The 13,676-nt window shown below is 42.4% G+C and overlaps 1 protein-coding gene across 6 annotated transcripts in view; it reads left to right on the plus strand.

The window, feature by feature from the left end:
• Positions 1 to 11,214: 11,214 nt before the first annotated feature.
• The window catches only part of wupA (wings up A), a 112,307-nt gene continuing 109,845 nt past the window's right edge, over positions 11,215 to 13,676 (plus strand). For 3 of the 6 annotated variants that reach the window (XM_067135916.2, XM_067135915.2, XM_067135917.2), the window contains exon 1: positions 11,226 to 11,325. The gene's annotated coding sequence lies outside the window, so the exon portion shown is untranslated. Of the gene's footprint in view, positions 11,326 to 13,676 lie in introns of all 6 variants that reach the window. The other 3 variants (XM_067135919.2, XM_067135920.2, XM_067135918.2) reach the window with 3 other exon arrangements.

Genomic DNA, 13,676 nt, shown 5'->3' on the forward strand with positions numbered 1-13,676 from the left:
AAACCTAATATGCCCTTCAAAATTAAAAACTTCACTGTCTATCGCAAAGACAGACTTCACGATGAGCACGGGGGCGTGGCGGTGCTGGTTAAGTCTAAACTTACACACAACCTGTTAGACCCCCTTCCTCATGGTGCTATTGAGTCTCTCGGTATCGAGATTAGACATGGGAATTATCACTATCGTATTTTTGCGGCCTATTCTCCTCCCAAGACTCCGCTACATACAGCGGAACTAGATTTATTATTAAACAACCCGTCCAGAGTCTCCTCTTTCATCATTGGTGACTTAAATGCCAAGCATCCAGATTGGAACTCACGAGTGACTAATCCTAAGGGAAGAACGCTACATAAATATATGAGGGAAAATGACATCGGGGTTTTTGCCCCTACGGAACCTACTATTTATCCCAGCAATGGTTCGCGTCCTGATGTCATAGACGTGGCAGTGACAAAATTTTATAATCAACCAATAAATTTTACAGTACCTAGGGAATTAAATTCAGACCATGACCCCATTCTTTTTCATCTTTCTTGGGTTAGGTTATCTGAGCCATCTTTTCCATTGTTAAACTCATCTTTGAATTATAATAAGTTCACTTGGCATGTTAATAAAAATCTTCAACCTTTCGAAATTAACAGCCGGGATGACATTGACCGGGCCGTGGAGCATCTTACTAATAAGATGCAAAACGCCCGTAAATACATCCTGAAAGCTGCTCGAAATTCAACTAATAGCGATAGGGGCAACAATGACAATCGTACGCCCACACAACATGGCGGGAATACGATACGTCATTCCTCCCATATTAATAATAATAATAATAATAACCTTAATATGGGAAGCCGCATAGCCTGCCAAGATGATTCCACTCCTGAAATTATTAAGGATTTAATCAAAATTAAAAATGCGTATCGCAAAAGATGGCAAAGATTTCGGGACCCAGCGGACAGAGCGGAATACCGCGAACTCGCTCAAGAAGTCCGAAAACGATTACTGGAAAGAAAGGTGGAAAGATGGGAGGAATTCTGCCGTACCCTCACCGAAAACGAATCAGATCACGAGTTCTGGCGGGTTACTCGTTCTCTGAATCGCCCCTCCCCCCCAAGGCGTGCAATTCATGGCCGCAACGGATTAGCGTTCTCCCCTTACGATAAAGCTGAGGCCTTCGCTGACACAATTGAAAGTCAAAGTGTACCTCACGATCTTTCTGACGATGACGACGACGAAAACGAACTACGGACCCGAGAGGTACACAGAAAGGTCTCATCTTTTTTACAACAATGGACGCCTGACAATGACATATCTGACGTAACGCCTGCAGAGGTCCGCAGGGTTATAAAAGACTTAAATGAGAAGAAGTCTCCCGGGGATGATAGGGTTAGCAATAAAGAAATTAAATCTCTGCCTTACAGAGCAGTAATCTTTTTGGCAACCATTTTTTCGGCATGTTTTAAACAGGGATACTTCCCTAAGGTTTGGAAGACGGGCCGAGTGGTCGTCCTTCCTAAACCGGGGAAGGACAGATTGTTCCCTCAAAATTACAGACCTATAACCCTATTATCCCATATCTCTAAGATACTTGAGAGACTTATTCTCAACCGCCTCAATGCGTGCCTGAACGCCCACAATATACTGCGACCGGAGCAATTTGGGTTCCGGTCGAAGCGCAGCGCCCCTCTAGCGGCGCTGCGCCTCGTGCAGTATATTTGTAGATCATTTAATATACGGCGTAGCGTGCCAGCGGTATTTTTCGACGTAGAGAAGGCTTTTGACACCGTCTGGCACGAAAATTTAATAGCCAAACTTTTGGACCTTCATGTTATTCCAAATTATATCATCAAAATTATAACGTCCTATTTAACACATAGGAAATTTTATGTCACTGTAGACGGAGAAAAATCCACCCCTCGGAGGCTACGAGCTGGAGTCCCTCAGGGTGGAAAAATCTCCCCCATACTCTACGCCTTGTACGTAAATGATCTACCCCAGTGGCAGGGAGTAGAAATCCAGCAGTATGCGGATGATATAGCTGTTTATGCCTCTAAAAGGAGAAACAGAGATACCATCACCATATTGCAATCTTGGATCTCTCTGTTCGAGAAGTGGTGACTTCGGAACAGAATTAAAATAAATGCTGGCAAGACGCAAGCAATTATTTTTTCTCGACGAAGGCCTAGCCTTGGTCATCTTATTTTACACGATACCCCCCTGTCCTGGACTAATAAAATCAAGTATCTCGGCCTAACAATGGACAGAAGTCTTATCTGGAGAGGGAACATAGAACAGGCCCTGCAACGAGCATGGGCTCGTGTGGCAAACCTGGCGCCTCTGCTTTATAATAGATACATCTCTATATCCATAAAGAGAAAGCTCTATTTAGCATGTGTCAGGCCCATACTGCTCTATGGTTGTGAGGCCTGGGGCTATGTTCCCAAGACTCCTCTTTCCAAATTACAAGTTTTCCAAAATAAAATATTAAGAAAGATGACAAGAGCGCCCCTCCTGAGATCTAATAGGAAGATACGCACAGAAGTCCGTATTCCGACTATTAGATCTCAGATTAACAAGCTAACTAGGATGACCAAGGCTAGAATTCTCCAAGCCCAGTCTACTGATCAGGGCATCACGTTATTAAAACAGGTCATCCGGACCAAGAAGCCGAATACTCGTTATAAGTATCGCGGCCCTTGGCTCCTGTATGACCGGTAAATAAACCATTTCGGCCTTTTCTAAATTCTAACAATAATCCACGCAATAACTACCTAGAAATTACACCCTGAAAAGCCCCGTTTCTTAAGAATGCTACTTCTTCTTCTCCGTTTACCCTACGATTTCTAATTAGCTGAAAACAAAAATTTAGCGAAGAGGGGGTTTTCTCCTCTGACTTGCAGGCTTTGCCTGCAAGACAGATCGCTTTCTCCCCCGCCAGTGCATGATTGCGATTTTCCGACTCATCGGCTATTCCTAGGAAACAGATGAGTAAAAGGGCATAGTTTTCGCCCTGGGACTCTCCAGTTCGATGCCTCCAACACCAAAAAAAAAAAAAGAACAAGATTTCTTTTGGCCCACGATTCCCAGTGAGTGTTTACAGTTCTGACCTGAGTGTTAATTTAACTCCTCTTATTTGCTCTTCTTTATGTCATTTTCAGCATAATGAACTATACTCATGCACATATCCTTTTCATAAATTGTATTATTTCTTGTTCACTGTATACTTGTATCTATGTCTTGATCAATAAATGGGGGATAACGGGGGTCGGGCGGGTGTGGTGTGGCCTCTCCCTGGGGTCCGCCTTGGGTGGTGTCGGTTGCCTCTGCGCCAACCCCTTTTCCTTCTCACTCCTTCATGTATGTACGACACATACCACTCGCAAGATGTTCATTTTCGCTACTGTATCCACTTTACACGGCCTAAGAGCTACTGTATTAGCTGTGGCCCGCCCATCTCACTAAGAGATGGGAATGAAAGAACTGCTTGTTGTTGTTGTTGTTGTTTCAGCCTTCCGTTTCCCCATTGTGTCCGTTATCTTTCTCTTATTCTCAAGTTCTTGCAGCTCCCCTTTTTGTATTTTTTTTTTGCTAGGGGCTTTGTGTCGCACCGACACAGATAGGTCTTATGGCGACGATGGGATAGGAAAGGCCTAGGAGTTGGAAGGAAGCGGCCGTGGCCTTAATTAAGGTACAGCCCCAGCATTTGCCTGGTGTGAAAATGGGAAACCACGGAAAACCATTTTCAGGGCCGCCGATAGTGGGATTCGAACCTACTATCTCCCGGATGCAAGCTCACAGCCGCGCGCCTCTACACGCACGGCCAACTCGCCCGGTTTTTGTATTTAAAATAAGACACTCTGAAGCGAACAATCCTTCCGGTTTTATGACTGAGGTATAATGTCGGATTTTGGCCTTGTAGCATATTGCCCATTTGTTCCATCTCTGTTCTGTGTTAGCTTGTAGTCAGATCTAATTTTCTGGCTCTTGCCTTGTTTGCCTCTTTATTCAGTCCGTTGAGTTGGGTCCATTCACCCAGGTATTTGAACTTGTCTGTCCTTTTAATCTTGCCATTCTTTACCTCGATATACCTCTCGCTTTGATGCGCGTATTCCAAACATTCAGTCTTTTCATAAGAGAGACTCTAAGAGCCACTTTTTCGGCGATTTCATGCAGGCTCTCCAAAAACTTTTCAGCGACTTCTCGATTCTTGGCTAATATGGCAAAATCATCTGACTTGTAGGTTCTGTCCTTTCCTCCCCATGTGTACTCCACTTATTCCTTTCAATTCCAGGCCTTCTTCGCAGGGGGTTGGCTACCGCGAGACGCTTAGCTGAGTACCAACATTGCTTCCACTTGTACCACGACCCTCACTTTCATCTATCCTATCCGACCTCCCTTGGTCAACTCTTGTTCTTTTCCGACCCCGACTGTATTAGGTTGCGAGGCCTAGGGAATTTTTAATTTTCCCTTTCTTCCTCTCGGATTAGTGTTATGTAGAGGATGGTTGCCTATTTGTACTTCCTCTTAAAATAATAATCACCACCACCCCCTCCAACTCTCCCATTGAAATTGCCCATTAGCACTATTCTACCCTTGCTGTTGACCCTGACTGCGATGTCACTCAGTGCTTCATAAAACTTGTCATCTTCATCCTATCTGCACCCTCAGATGGTGAATACACTGAGACAGTTCTTGTCCTAATTCCTCCAACCGCCATATCTACCCACACCATTCGCTCATTTACCTGCCTAACATAAACTATGTTGCGTGCAATAGTATTCCTGATTAACAGTCCTACCCCAAACTCTGCCCTTCCCTTTTTAACACCCGTCACGTACACTTTATAATCTCCGATCTCTCCCTCGTTATCTCCCTTACCCGAATATCATTAATTCCTAACACATCCAGACGCATCCTCTTTGCTGACTCTGCCAGTTCTACTTTCTCTTCCATTCATATTATTTATTTATTATTTACATATTTTACGCCCACATTGGAGCACTTAAATCAATACATTTGAGTTAATTTCTTCTTTTTCTTCTCCCAGAACTTTCTCATCCTCTCTGACCTGGAAGCCCTTTGTGTGTCCGATATAGTATATTGTTTCCGTTCAACTGTTTTTAGTTTGAGACTTATGCTTTTGTTCTTCAAAATCCTCTTCTCTTTTCTGTCTTTGATTTGTTGCCGAGTTATACCCAATTCTTCCAAATCATCCTGAACTTCTTTGAACCAATTATTATTGATTTTATTTTTCAAAAAGTAATCAAATAGTTGTTTCAATGTCCTGGTGTCTGGTAATCTTGATATGTGACAGAAAAAGGAAATTCTTCTTTTACGCATTGTAGATATTGATTCACATTCACAATAGACAATGTTATTAGGCAACAATCTCCACTGTCCATCAACTTGGTGTTTTTTAATAATAATTGTTCTAAGAATTCTTCTATCAGTTCTCTGTAATTTGTCTGTTGTAGATTTTACATTTAATTTGAATAAAGTTTCACTAGCATACGTTGCCTCTGGTTTAACTATGGAATTCAACTTAGCGTTTATCGGAAGAGAATTTTTTTTTATAGGTTGACCAGGTAAGTCTTCGTGCTTGTTTTAGTTGTTCTGTGTTCTATTGCTTCTTTTTCATTTGTATTCCATGTTATTATTTCCCCAAGATATTTGAATTTCTGAATAATTTTAATCTCTTTATTACTGTTCAGTTGAATAACTGATAAATCAACTTTAAAAGTTGGCATCATTTCTGTTTTTTCAAATAAAATTCGCAATCCCATTTTTTTGCTATAATTTCTAGTTGTTCAATTTGAAATTTAGCCTCTTCTATTGTATTTGCAAGTAATGCTAAATCGTCCGCAAAAGCAAGGCAGTTGAGTTTAATATTTCTACCGATCTTGATAGTTGGTTGGCATTTCTTGTTCCATTCACGCATAACCTTCTCCAATGCACAATTAAATAACAATGGTGAAAGTCCGTCTCCTTGTCGAAGTCCAGTTCTTATAGTGAATGATTCTGATAATTCACCTCCAAATTTAACTTTTGCCTTCGTATTTTTAAAAGTCATACTAATGAGGTTAACAAGTTTTTGGTGTAACTTAAGCCAAATTCTTTAAGGCTTTTTAATAATGATTCACGGTGAAAACATAAAGCTCATTTTCATCAGTAGTCTTCCATGATCATCAAAAGTTTTGGATAGGTCAATAGCGATACAGTCCATTTTAACTCCTGAATCTAAAATATCTGCTATATCTTGCTGGAATCCTACAAGTTGAGCTTCATTGGAATAACCTTTCCTAAAACCGAACTGTCTTGTATCAATTCAAATTTACAAGCAATGTGCTGGTGACGACCTGTTATGATCGGTAGAAGAGATTATTGTCAATGGTGCTTCTCGCTGCTGCAGTTGCGTTTGTCTCCTGTTGCTTCCCTGCCCAGCAAGGGTTCCACATGGGTGTCAAAGACTCGAGCGAGCTCAACGCAACCCATTCGTCCAAGGACAAGTTGATGGTGCGCTCACCATCACGAGAATGAAATACAGTCTTGCAAGTAAGACTTCCTTAACTGGGGATGTCTGTAAAGTTTGTCTGTTCGTGGGGGGATTCGATTTTTGGTTTCTGTGCGCGGCACAGTTATTTTCATCAACTTCTAACACTGGATGCACTTGATCAACTAAATAAAGTTTTTAGTGTCATGCTATGGCATCTGGAAGTTAAACGGAACAGAGGTTATTATCAGCTGCCAATTATAGCGCATGCGAAGTGACAATGAACAGATCACATGGGCTGTCAAATATCCGGCTTCAGCTGGATGACGAAACAATCAAGACTCTCTTCACAAACCTTGTATCCAATCACAGTACAAAATTCAGTATTTTTACTCACAGTTCTGATGTTTTTAGAAAATGAAGGTAATCGAGGTCGTCATGAAGGACGTGAAAACGAAAGACTCCCTAGTCCTCTCCATCTGTGGGTGCGGGCGGTAGAATAATACCCACGGTATCCTCTGCCTGTCGTAAGAGGCGAATAAAAGGGCCCCAGGGCTCTCAACTTGGGAATGTTGGTTGGCGACCACAGGGCCCTGAGCTGAGTTCTGGCGTTGCTTCCATTTACCTATGCCAGTCTCTTCACTTTCATCTATCCTATCGACCTCGCTTTGTCAACTCTTGTTTTTTCCGACTCTGGCGGTATTAGGTTGCGAGGCCTAGAGATCTTTCATTTAAACGCCTTTCGTGGCCCTTGCCTTCCTTTGACCGATATCTTCATCTTTCCAAGTGTCGTATACCTTCCATATTTTCTCTCTCTGATTAGTGTTATATAGAGGGTGGTTGTCTAGTTGTACTTCCTCTTAAAACAATAATCACCACCACCTCTGACCCCGAAGGTATTGGAGCATTCGAGGCCTAGGAAGTCTTTCATTTGCACGCCCTTCGTGGCCCTTGACTTTATTTGGCCGATACTTTCATTATTTAAAGTGTCAGGTCCCTTTCATTTGTTCTCTCTGATTAGTGTTATATAGAGGATGGTTGCCTAGTTGTAATCCCTCTTAAAACAATAATCACCACCATCACCATCCGTGGTCGCCAAACTACGCTCTCAAGTTTAGAGCCCCTGGGGTCCCTTTTAGTCGCCTCTAACGTCAGTCAGAGGATACCGTGGATGTTAATTCTACCACCCCCAACCACAAGGAGACATATGGGAGAAAGAACAATTACCGGAGGACTGGAAGGTAGATTCATTCCAGCCTTTACAATTTGCTTTACGTCGCACCGACACAGATAGGTCTTACGGCGACGATGGGATAGGAAAGGACTAGGAGTGGGAAGGAAGCGGCCGTGGCCTTAATTAAGGTACAGCCCCAGCATTTGCCTGGTGTGAAAATGGGAAACCACAGAAAACCATCTCGAGGGCTGCCGACAGTGGGATTCGAACCTACTATCTCCCGAATACTGGATACTGGCCGCACTTAAGCTACTGCAGCTATCGAGCTCGGTCCTTTACATAAGAAAGGAGTATCAAAGATGTAAATATCTATCGTGGTATATCATTACTCCCAGTAGCGTACAAGATTCTATCGTTATCCATCCTAGAACGACTAGAACAGCAAGTTGAGCGCTCGCTTGGTGAACACCAGTGAGGTTTTCGGAAAGGCCGATCAGCAGCAGAGTAGCCCCACAATCTTAAAACGATAATAAAATATCATATGTTGAGAGGCCGAAAATACGTGTGTACATTTGTTAACTTCAGAAAGGCATACGACTCCACTGATCGCAAAGTGTTGATTCAAATAATTGCAGAAATGGGAGTCGACGAAAAACTGCTAGCGATAATACGAACAACCGTGACTAATACATCCTCCAATGTAAAATTCTAAGGATGCTACTCTGCATCCTTTGAAATTAAAACGGGTGTTAAGCAGGGAGATGGACTCTCATCACTCTTGTTCAACTGCGTACTGGAGAAAGTAGCATCAGATACTACAAGGGAGAAATTTGCTTCGAGCGTTAAGGATTGGGACGAATAAGAACGGAGTAGAAATCGACTGCTGAGCTTTTGCGGCAAGATGTAGTGTTTACAGTGCACTATCTCTTCTGGTATGAATTAGAATAAATTTACTTTCATTGGCCTGTCCCAGTCTTATCCTTGGCTTTGACAATATGAAATGAAATGAAATGTCGTATGGCTTTTAGTGCCGGGATATCCCAGGACGGGTTCTGCTCGCCAGGTGCAGGTCTTTCTATTTGACTCCCGTAGGCGACCCGCGCGTCGTGATGAGGATGAAATGCTGATGAAGACAACACATACACCCAGCCCCCGTGCCATTGGAATTAAACAATTAAGGTTAAAATCCCAGACCCGGCCGGGAATCGAACCCGGGACCTTCTGAACCGAAGGCCAGAACGCTGACCGTTCAGCCAAGGAGTCGGACTTTGACAATATGAAAGTGGCTGAGGTATGAGTGATGCTAGTAATGCCAATCCTTATGCAGCCAGTCCCTGCTATGAATGGTGTGAAAATGTCGCTCATTAGGTCGGTTGGTTGCAGGCATTTCAGTGGGCTTGGCAGACTGATATGCAGTAGCAACTTCTGGCTCGGTGAGGAAAGCAACGGGAAACTACCTTACTCCTCATTTCCCTAGTACGCCTCTTCAGAGACACCTAGGTCATCTATGACAGCTAATGGTGGACCTGTTGAGGATTCAACCAGCCTTCGGTCTGAATGCCCAGCAAACATACATACACATAGCAATAATGACAGAAAGTTTTGAAACTGCAACAGAAGAAATTTATATGCTGAAAGAGGTAGTAGAACGAACAGGCTTGCGGATATTCTTTGAAAATTCGGAAGTAATATCAAACACCAAAGATAACACAGTCCAACTGAACACTAAATATGGAACAATAAACCGTGTGTATAAGTTTAAATACCTTGGTGAGTGAATCCAACCAAACAGACTAGACTAGATATAGAGGCCTTAGAGACCAGAAAAAAAAAGAAGAAAAAAAAGGGAATAGCTTTTCAAACCACCCGAAACATATATAACAAAATGTGTGTATAGAAACGGTGCATAGGACAGGCCTATGTGAAGATGTTTATTCTATTCCTCATAAACTCTTTGAATGCTCTGAGCTTTGGAATGGAATGTACATTTTTAAGATCGGTATTATTGTCAAGGAAGACAAGAAGATTGGATGCAAGAAGTCTTGGTACAATTCCACCTAAGGCTCACCAGCGTAGAACCGCTGTTTAATGTTCATTTGTCATTGGGGATGTAAGTCAGTTCAATTAGCCAATGATATTAAATCTTTCTCCATCCTTACAATTTGCCTTTATTCTGCGATATGAAGCAGCCCTATAGCTTATAATATCCTCTTCACCTATTATTTAGGATGGGTAGGGGCGGTAGAATAACACTCACGGTAGGCCTATCCCCTGCCTGTCGCAAGAGGAGACTAAAAGAGGCCCCAGGGGCTCTCAACTTGGGAGCGTGGGTTGGCGACTACGGGGCTTTGAGCTGATTCCTGGCATTGCTTCCACTCGCTTGTGCCAGGCTCCTCAATTTCATCTACCCTATCCGACCTCCCTTGGTCAACTCTTGTTGCTTTCCGACCCCGACGCTATTAGGTTTGCGAGGGCTAGGGAGTCTTTCATTTTAACGCCCTTCGTGGCCCTTGTATTCCTTTGGCCGATATCTTCATTTTTCGAAGCGTCGGATCCCTTCCATTTTTTCCCCTCTGGTTAGTGTTATATAGAGGATGGTTGCCTAGTTGTACAGTACTTCGTCTTAAAACAATAATCACCACCACCACCTCGAGGTTCGAAGTAAGTGGAAGCAATGTGAGAGTCCTCTAAGACCTAGAGATTACCACGCGCATCTCACAAGCTATAATTTTGGGAGGAAGGCCGGTTTTCTATCACTGTATGGTAGCCTTCATGTTCGCGGTTTTATTGGAGAGCATGCTATGAAATCGAAGACTTAGAGTGAGATTTTACTTCTTCTTATTATTCTTTATTGCTTCCCCCCCCCCCAGTTTATTGGGGCTAGCACATGATTTGGATATGGCAGTGTTTTACGGCAGGATGCCCTTCGTGACGCCAACCCTCTGTGTTTATGAGGTTGTTGGTAGTGTGATGTGTTGTGTGTACATGTGGAGAGAGGAATATTAAAGGCGAAGAAAAATACCCAGTCCTCGAGCTAGAAGAATTATCCGCGCGCAGTTAAAATTCCCGACCCGGCCGGAAATCTAGCCCATGGTTCTCTAAACCGAAGGCCAGTACGCTGACCATTCAGGGACAGAGATTTTGTGGAACTAGGAAAAAAAAATAACTATCGAAGTTCGGAATCCAACATAGTCAACACTGAAGATGTGAAGAACGAGTTTGAACCAAAGTCACACAGGTAAGAACACGGCTTCATTCATTAGAGGAGCCTGTGCCTTGATGTGAGAGAAAACGTTTCGATTCACGGAAGGGGAGAGGCTAGATAGCGTCAAACCATTTTTTGTCGAGGTGTAAACAACACAGAATTAGATTAATCTCCATTACTAATACTGCTTGCAGTGTTCCTCCCACAATCGTCTCGACCAGACTTTTCGTACAGAGTGTCTTGCTTGGGCTCGTCTTTCAGTGTATTTTTGGGGGGTACCTTGCCGAGCTAAATCTGTCCTAGCCAATGGTGGGATTGGATTGTAGTCACGTGGGGGGCGTTGGGCCAATGAGGGCGCGTGTATCGTGTCTACCGAAAACCTGGTCTGAGGCACAGTCAGGCAGCGGGCGAGCTACTGACCGGTCAACAGAACACCCGGCCTCTGTCATTATCACCCTCTTGGTAAGTTCTCATCATGTGTGAATATTGTTCTCTGCTCTCAACTATAAGAAACACCGCATGGATAGTACACTGAATCCCAGCAGTTCCGTACGCCAGTAGTCTGATAAGATAAATGTATCTATTCACTAACATATTCTTATCTATTCACTAATACATTCATTTGGAGAACTAAACGCACTTACCTCTTGTTCGATACGATATTACTTCAGCTGTTCACCTTTACACAGCGTTTAATTTGTGATTTCCTACCCGGTAGAAAGAATTTGCCTGCGTTTGGGGGATGTAAATTGTGTCTACAGTCGATGGCTTTAGTGACAGTACCGGTAGCGGAAGTAACGAGACTAGCATTTATCGAAAGAGAAGGACACTTTTCTATCCCTCGAAGAAATAGGGTATCGGCTGAAAAAAAGGCCTATGAAAATCACTCTAGATGTCGCAGAATGAGAAGAGAACATTGGGAAGATAAGGAAAACGAAGGACAGGATCCTAGGGTCACGTGGTCACTAAAAATGTTTTACAGTTCAGAGCCTCTTGTGGAGTGTCCTAATAGAATATTTTAAATATGTAAAGGTGATAAATATTATTGTTTTTCGTTCCACTAACTACTTTTGATAGTTTTCGGAGACGCCGAGGTGCCGATTTTTTCCCGCAGGAGTTCTTTTACGTGCCAGTAAATCAACCGACACGAGGCTTAAGAATTTGAGCACCTTCAAATACCACCGGACCGAGCCACGATCGAACCTGCCAAGTTGGGATCAGACGACAAGCGCCTCGACCGCCTGAGCCACTCAGCCCGGCTTGTAAAAGTAAAATGTGCCTGGCGACTTAAAATTTTTCGTTCGTTTTCAAAAAATGTAAATACCGGTACCTTTTTAACATGGCTCACCTAGGTCGGAAAATGTAATTTAGACTTTCGTCTATGTAATATCTCAATCCAGCGAGATTCACACCACGCTACATTTGTGGGTGAAGATTTTTCCAGGTATTTATTTCTAGTCACTCCACGTGTATCTTAGGACGTGTATATTGTCTGCATTCGAAATGATTTCGTTTTGAAGTGGGAAATCTAGGAATTGTGCTACCTATAGAACTACTGTGATTGCAGGCAAACTCAACGTGATCCATGAAATGCATTTATGAAGGAAAATTCAGAACAACGAAGACAAATTATAATGACTAAATTTTCATTCTACAGAGTAATGGAAACTAATGTCTGCTATGCTATTGTTAACTGGATAGACTGATTATTTGATTTCGAAGAATGCGCCATTAACCACAAAAATATGATCTTGCTACAACAATGATTAATTTGTTTTTATCAGAATAAATTCGTTTCTGTGAGAACGACAAATGATTTTCTCTTTCACCGGGTTGGGCTCGAAGGCGGTTTACCCAAAACTTGGGCAAAAGACACGCTCTTTCTATTCATTACCTAAGAACTTGCACACAGAAAAGCTCAAATGACTTACACGCTCTTTGTAAAATAATTTTTAATATCACTTCACTTTTAATTTTCTTCCCTTCAGTAGTAAGACTAACTGAGGTGCATGAATTTCACAAAGTTGTATGTCTTGTTATTTGATCGGATTCCAGCGACCCCAAGCTATGCTATGTTGCTAGAAAAGTGCTGCATCTTTTACATATTGTGAAACTGTAAATGAGAAATATATCTCAGACTTCGCAAAAATGTAAGGATGATTGTTTGTAAAAGCTAAATTTTAACTTTCGTACCATATAATAGTGTATTTAAAATGTTATATCATACTCCAGCTGTGAATGTGTTATACTCATTTCCGTCGCAGTTTCAGTGAAAACATCTATATTGTTTGACGTGGTGCTTCAAGATACGGTGTTTTATGAGTGTGCGGTTTTTATACAACAGTTTATAGACAGCAGGACGAAAGACGGGAAAACCTAATTGGAACTTCCACGTATTTTCTTCTGAACTATAACCATGGACCTGGATTTTATTAGCGTCTCATTGGTTTTCAGTGCATTTGAAGAAAAAACCTCATTCTTCCGGTGAGTCTATCGTGGTTGTTCGTCTAAGAACTCTACAAACTGGATTCAAGGTTATGAAAAGATGACAAGCAGTGAGAATAGTTCCATCCGGTCAAGGCCTTATGAAATATTTTCTAAAATTACAACGTTCAGATGTCCCGTAGACGATTTTGCTTAAAATTCGCGCTGGTGTTACAGGTGGTGGTGGTGATTATTGTTTTAAGAGGAAATACAACTAGGCAACCATCCTCTATTAACACTGATCAGAGAGAAAACACGGAAGGGGTCCGACACTTCGAAAAATGAAGATATCTGCCAAAGAAAGACAAGGGCCATGAAGAGCATGAAAA

This window comes from Anabrus simplex, chromosome 1 (assembly GCF_040414725.1).
Source record: "Anabrus simplex isolate iqAnaSimp1 chromosome 1, ASM4041472v1, whole genome shotgun sequence".
Taxonomy (NCBI): Eukaryota; Metazoa; Arthropoda; class Insecta; order Orthoptera; family Tettigoniidae; genus Anabrus; species Anabrus simplex.